Source organism: Gavialis gangeticus, unplaced genomic scaffold, assembly GCF_001723915.1.
Source record: "Gavialis gangeticus isolate Ggan-Ray unplaced genomic scaffold, GavGan_comp1, whole genome shotgun sequence".
In the NCBI taxonomy this organism is placed as follows: Eukaryota; Metazoa; Chordata; order Crocodylia; family Gavialidae; genus Gavialis; species Gavialis gangeticus.
In genome coordinates, this window is record NW_017729024.1 from 16,061,427 (window position 1) to 16,069,348 (window position 7,922).

Below are 7,922 nucleotides of genomic sequence, written 5' to 3' on the forward strand. Positions count from 1 at the left end.
TTACAGGAATTGTGTATCTGCCATCCTGGCTACAGGTGCAAAGACTTCAGAGGATGTTGTGTTTGGTTGTTTTTTGGGGGTGGGGAAGAACAGAGAGTGTGGCTAGGGGGGAACTGTATAAGGATGAGGGGTTGGGGGGGATGGAGCTTGCCAAACATAAGGACATTTGTTTATGTTCATTTTCTGAAGATGGTGATAAGGGAGGTTAAAGGAAAGGTGGTGGGGAGGGAGGGTGATCCAAATGGGAGGGAAATTGGACTTCTTTGGCAATCCCTTGTAGTAGAGGATTATTGTTTTACATGAATGTCTTATTTATGGTTCTAAAGATTGACTCTTCAGAATAAGCTCCATAAACTCAGTGCCTCTGGGGGCTAACCAGAGTGGAGTGATGATACTATGTCAGCGTTGTTGTTCCACCTGAAATGCCAACCTGTTGACCATGGGATCATCAGTGAACTTGTTCCAATCCATGTTTGGGAAACCTGTGCATTGCAGTGTACAATTGTTTGACCTTTACCAACAATGCTATTGTGATTATTAGCAATAATGCCAGTTCTACAACTATGATGATGACAATAGGATGAATTAATCAATTGAAAATCCCAGTCGCTGTGTGTGAATACCCAAATAGAGTTTCCCACCATTGGTGGTGTCCCACACTCTTGATCTTATGCAATACGGAAGTAATTCCTTCACCATTATACCTAACAGTAATCAATGTTTGATAAGACCCTTTTGCATTTTCTTCCAGGATAGCTTGCAGATCTGGATGATGCATAAGCTTCTCCAACAAGTTAATGTTTAAACCAATGAGGATAGGCATAACACTTGCAAATAAGGTGAAATTATGCTGAATAAACATTGTAGAAGTTGTGGGAACCAAAGAATTCACATCCATCCATCCTAGTAACGTTTGAAATGCAAAAAGGTCCTATTATGGGTACCCACTGGGAACCAGAACCATTCATTGACTAAGATCTTTGAACACACGGTTAATCATTTTTACTTGGGATGAATTATAATGCATTTGGTGTGTGATAACCATACTGCATTCCGTAACAGTTGTATCTACACACATTTTTAATTTCTAAAGTATGTTCCTCACATAGAGAACTTTCATGAGCCTCAAGAGAGTAATTGCTGAAGTTAACGGGCCTCCATTTGTTATGAAACATAGTCCCTCATCAGTGGGCAATAATGGGAAACAACCTAGATTGGTTAACCCAGATCCCTACCAGTGCTAAAGGATATACTTTTAGCATTTTGGTGGGAATTATTGTCAATACATAAGCTGTAATATATTTATGTTGATAATCATATTGAAAATGAACTAACTTCCACCAGTCAGACTGCTTCTTTTCCATGGGGGTTGCAATCTCCCATATGAGTTTTGACACCCGCATAGGGATATGATCCCCATATCTTTGTTGTAACATGCCATCTATGGTATTTTGTACCCACATTTGTTCTTGAATACATGACAAGGCTAGAGAAAGGTCAGTTTGATCCTTATCAATAGCATCAAAAATCAAGATGTAATTGTCTTTTTCCACATGTTCCCAACGTGGCAAAACTTCAGAATTTAGCCAAAGCCTTAATCCTAGTTGCACTAAGGAGTCATTGATTGGATTAGATAAACCAAGTGATCTACAACTGAGGACAGTTTACCTCTGATAACCTCGTCATCTATGGTGTTAAGAGTCACTACTCTCAATGCAGCACACTGAGATACCCACGCACCCCCAGCCAGGATTGATCACAAATCGCTAAACCTTAGAGGGAACATTGTTTGTGATGAGTTCTTGATCCGCAACTCAACCTGGATATAGAATGCCTCATTATCCTTGACAGGTATTGGGTTATTGCTACGATACAAGCACTGTACTGTATATGCTTAATCACGTACATCAGCTAATAGAACACTATGCTGTGGCAAAGTGGGGTCCCTGACTAGCCACAGGATTAGCTTTCCCCACCTGCCTCTAGGCATGTCACCCACCTGTCTCACCCACCATGCCTTGTTAATTAATAATGTTGTTAGTTAACAGGGGAGGCTGCCCATTGTTACACCTCAATATTGGGGAGCTATCTGCAGGTCCGTTGCACCCCCACACCCCAGTCCAAGCCTCGCAGATGGCATCTCAGGCAGTTAGCTCAACTGTCACCTTCTCCCATTAGCTGTGGCCCCCAGCCCTGGAGACCTTCAGCTTCCATAAGCCCTGGACCTGTTTCAGGCCCAGACAGGACCCCGAGCTTCTTAGCTCTTAGTGGGCATCCCTTGTGGTGGGCCCCTGGCACTTTTGACCCTTTGGTCCTAGCCCCAGCATTGACCAGTTGAGTACCTCAGCGAGGGTTTTGCCTCTTGCCTGCACTTATGGGTTGGGGTCCCCCACTCCTGGTTCAGGTGCTCCTGGAAGTGTACCTGGCCCTGCGGGGTCACTCCCCCAGCAGGCTTAAGCACCTTGAGAAGTTTACTTGGCTTACCCTGCTCTGATGTAATATGACCCACCTGAAGGTGAGGGCTGGGGTTAAGGCACTCCTACTCACCTTTCACTGGGGTGGTAACCGGCCTGGCATTTCCTGGGGGCTCCTGCACCACTGAAAGCCCCACCAGCCCACCCACTCCTGGCAGGGTGCAGTTTTAGTTCATGCCCAGGACCAGAAGTCTCCAAAACATCCCCTACAGCTCCTCCCCTTACCTCCAGGATGTTGTATTGAGCCTAGCAACCAGGTGATGTTACTGCCTGGCCTGCCAACAGCAAACTGCTCTGTTTATGTAGGCAGCCCTGGATCTAAAATGGCTGCTGCAGTTAAGCACCTGCTGGCTGCTTGGCTTGGCCCTTAAAGTGGCAGGCACCAACAGTGCCCTGTCACACATGCTGACTTAGATTTGTAGAAAGTAGTATATTTGGAGATCCTCACTTAATGCTCCAAACTGATGACTTGACTTGGAACCCACGTTCCTGACCCTCTTTGCAAACTGACAGCTCTATGACCAGCGACTCACATGGATTGGATGCAGTACCACTAACTTGAGTGCAAAGCCATGACCTTCCTTCAAGGTGAGAGGTCATATGCTGGGGTTGCATCAGCACAGTTAGGGAGATATGATCCATATATTCAGCTTCATGGTAACCTTTAAAATATAAACAGATAAGCAACTATAATACACCATATATTCATAAGTCTGATGTCCCTTTCCAGATTTTCAATTGACTCAAATACATCCATTTCTGAATGCTTTTCCTATCTTTTCTAATTTCTACTAGGTAGACAGTTAAACTAGCCTTGAAGCCAACATGGGGACAGCCCTTGATGTTTCTCATGTACGACTCAGTACCTTACTCTTGTGCCGATTTCCCACTCTACAGGGTCACTTAGGTGACCAAACTGCTTGTCTATCCTCAGCTGTTTCAAACCCAACGTCTTCACAACATGGAGATGCATTTCTTGCACAGTTTTCATCAGCTTCTGGACCCACACGTCTGTTAGGACTCTTGGCTGGAAGTCATTGGGGATTCTGGATCCAGTCCACCAATTTTCTGGGAGGCGCATTTGCCTGCCAGTCATTGCTAGATGAGGTGTGACTCTATGGGCTGTCATGCAGCCTCTAATTGCCATCAAAATTAATAGTAATTTTGCATTCCAGTCTTTCCTAGTTGTTTACATTAGTTTGCATATGGCTCCAGTATTCTATTATACCTTTCTACTTGTCCAGAATTTTGGGGATGGCCTGCTATATGGAGATGTGTTTAATTCCAAATGCCCAGCATACTTCTTTGGTAATTTGTCCCACAAAGTGAGGACCCTGGTTCAAATCAATGCAACGGGGAGTTCCTCATCTAGAGAATACTCCCTCAACTAAGATTTTTGCTGTTGTCTTGGCAGTGTTATTTCTAGTGGGAAAAGCTTCGGTCCATTTAGTAAATGAATCTGGTATAACTAAACAATAGGTATGACCCCAGGCTGTCCTGGGCAGTGGTTCAGTAAAACCTATCTGAAGACTGGACCATGGTCCCTCGACATGCTGATGTCTTAGAGATCCTTTAATTACCTGCTGTCTGCATTGTTAGCAGCACATGGTAGGCAATTGTTAATGTAATTTTCAATGTTATTATGAATGCAAAGCCACCAACCAGTCAATTCTAGCCAGGCAACTGTTTTGTCAATACCAAAATGCCCATGATTGTGTGCCAATGAGAGCATTTCAAGTTGGATGCTCTTGGGTACAACCCAGGCAGGAGGATCTTCTTCCTTTCCGGCTAAAACTAATCCAGAGGGCTCCTGACAAATACTCCAGGTTCTAAATTTCTTTTGATCAACTAATTTTTTTAATTTCAACCTCCCTTTTCTGCAGGCCAATTAAATCAATTGGATCAGGGATGGTGGAAGTATTTTTGAGATAGGGAAATTTTCTTCTATGTCAGGCATGATCCATTCAGGGCCAGATTTAGCTCCCACCTTTGCAGTGATGTCTGCCTGGTTGTTAAAATCAAACTCTGGTTTACCTTTCCCATGTGCCTTTACCTTTCCCAGTCAAACTGGACTAGATCGCTGTGATGCAAGGTGCTAAGTGAGCTGCAGTTTTGACAGGTGGGTGATAGGTTTACCATCTGATGTTTTGAATCCTCTTTGCTTCCATATGGAAAGCCAGCTTACTAATGCATGAACGGTCCAATCGCTGTCTGAAAAGTTGACTACTGCACAGTCAGGTTCTGTATATTGTATTGCTAGTATAATGGCAACATTCTCAGCCAATTGCTCCGAGTGGGGCGAACAGCTCCCATCAGCTTTTTCTTCCACACCTTGGGAAAGTACCACTCTGATTGTAGTGTAGCCTGTATATGCTGTCCACTCAATATGGTAAGATGATCCATCTACAAACGAAATGATGGCATTAAGGTCCTGAGGAGGATAAACATCCCCTCCTGTGTACCAGATGTTTTCTGGTCCAGGATTATCTAAGGACATGGGAAGTGGGCATTCATGATTATCACCCTCAGTGCATAGCCTGTATGGGGCCACTGGAGTGATTCCCACCGCTTCAGTGCTGATGTCACAGTTTAGCAGCTCAGTGGTTCACTTTGCAATATGTGGAGAGGACTCTCCACTATCTTTGATTTTTCCAGGTGGTATATACATGATAGGTGCATGTGATGTTCTAAATGTAATGGGCACCATGCCCATGAGGTACCTGCAATGTTGAACTGCCCACACAATCTCTCGCTCACATGAGGAAAATTATCTTTCAACAGCTGTCCGGGTTCTGGAAGCATAGGCCACTGGTGTCTTCCCAGTGCCACGGTCCTGCGAGACAATAGGTCTGATAGAGAGTGGCCAGTCATGGCTAATTCCAAAATAAATGGGCTATTTACATGAGGATATGCCAAGGCTGGGGCCGTTGTGACAGCGGTTTTAAGCTGTTTAACAGCCTTGTAGTGTTCTGTACCCCACTTCCAGGGTACCCCTTTCTTTAAGAGATGGTATGGGAGTGCTGCAATTTCTGCAAAGTTTCAGTAAACTCCCTGATAAATGCAACCATGCCTAGGAAATTGCGGAGCATGGTAGTTAGGCCTGTACGAGTCAGCAGCGATCCTATCCGGCTTTGGATCTGGCCGCTTCGGATGGCTGTGATCCGATCCGGAGCTCTGGACTGGGTTTCTGCCTCGATCTGGCCAAAGCGGCCCTGAAGCTTCTCGGAGATCCGGTCATAGGGTATAATGGGGAATCAATGAAATATCTATAACTTCGTTGTTTCGTGTCCGATTTGGATGAAACTTGCAGGGATGTAGCCTCTACTGAGAGCATGAAACCTGCCAAGTTTCAAGAATCTGTTTGGGGGGAAGTGTACCCCAAATTCTTGAAAACCAAACTCATGTCACAGCTGTGTGTCACACCACAGGGGGGTGAAAACTGCAGGGCTGGTAGCTCTTACTGAGGCCACAAAGCCTGCCAAGTTTCAAGGAGATCGGTGCAGGGGTTTGGGGGAAACTGCACCTCAAGCTGTGGACAAGCAAAACTTGTGCCATGGGTGACACTGCGTGTGTTAAGGTGCAGCAGGGTGACAGCTGCAGCGATGGTGGCCCCTGCTGCAGCTACAACACCTGCCAGCTGTCGAGGAGATGGGTGCAGGGGGGTTCTGGGGCCCTGCACCGGTAGCTACTGACAGACAAAACTCCTGCCAAGACTGTGTCTGTCTTAGGGCAGTTGATTGTCTATATTGATTCTTTCCTCTCCTCAGCCTGGTTTTGTAGGTGCTAATTGATGCTCGTTAAGTCATTATGTAGTAGCTAGGTCCTGTGTATTGAGCTGGTCCCTGAGTGAATCATGACTGATTGAACACAGTAGCTTAGCAGCCACGCCTGCAGTAGTATCTCCCCTTCAGTAGTATCTCCCCTTCAGTCAGTCCCACCCATGGCACCAGTTTTGCTTGTCTGCAGCTTGAGGGGCAGTTCCCCCCAACCCCCTGCATTGATCTTCTTGAAACTTGGCAGGTTTTGTGGCCTTAGTAAGAGCTACCATTCCTCCAGTTTTGACCACCCTGTGTTGTAACACATAGACATGACATGAGTTTTGTTTTCAAGAATTTGGGGTACAGTTCCCCCCAAACCCCTGCACTGATCTTCTTGAAACTTGGCAGGCTTCATCCTCTCTGCCACCCCTGAAAATTTTATACAAGCCAGACAAAAAACAATAAAGTTATAGATATTTTATTGTTTCCCCTTTATACCCTATGGCCGGATCTCCAAGACGGCTCTGAAGTGCTTCAGAAGCTCCAAACCGCTCCAGGAAGCTGAACGAGGCAGCGCTTTGACCCGGATGTGCTGCTTCGGACCCCAAAGCCCTGGAAGCTTCTCTGGATCCAAAGCTCTGTCCGAAGCCTTGCACAGCCCTAATAGTAGTGTCTGTGGGTGCTGGTAGCTTACAGATTAAGTCTACCTGAAAGCATGAGGGGCCCTACCGTCCACCCTTAGTTCCAATCCAATATATTTGACACACTTATGAACCAACTGAGCTTTAGCTGGGCTGACTTTAAATCCTGTGTGCTCGATGATGCTCAACTCTCTCTTGGTACGGTTGAAGCATTCCTCTCTGGTGCTTCCTGTCACTAGAACATCTTCAACATAAGATTTTATATTACACTTATCCCAGTCACCAAATGCATCCCACATTCAAGTAACAAAACCATGGCACTATACAGGGGAGTTGTTGAACCCCTGTGGTAGGTGTGTGAAGGTGTACTGTTGGTTGTTAAAAGAAAAGGCAGACTTATACTAACAACTTTCTGCAAGCCGTATTGCAAAGAATGTGTATGCCAGGTCAAGGATGGGGAACCACTGGGCACCACTGGAAATTGCAGCCATAACCTCTGGGTATTTCACAATGATGGGTGCCAAAGGTGGAGTGTGATGATTCAACACTTTATAAACCACAGTTAACCACCAGGTTATTTGTCCGCTTTCCTCACTGACCAGATCAGTGCATTACAGGTGCTTTGAGTCTTGATGATTACATTTTGCTCTAATAAAGCATCAATTGTGACCTTTATACTGGATACAGCTTTACTGGGAAATTTATATTGGTCCTGGGGTGGAGGATAATTTCCCTGAACCCTTACCTCCTGATCGGTTCTCCCACAGGAGAGCTTCGATTTAGCCCAAACCAATTGGAATTTACTCGCCATCTCAAGTATGTCTCCTTGCCATTCAGGCAGGGACAACTCTTCACTTGCTTTAATTGCAGCACAGCGGGTACCTCTAGAACCCCTGCCTGTTGCGGTCCCAAGTTTCCAGTTCCAATTTCCGTATTGGGCAGGTTAATTACCATGCCAAATTTCCTCATGACATTCATGCCCAATATTCCTATACCACCCAGTTTTGACAAGCCAAATTTAGAGCCCCCCCCCCCCCCCCTTGTTTTTC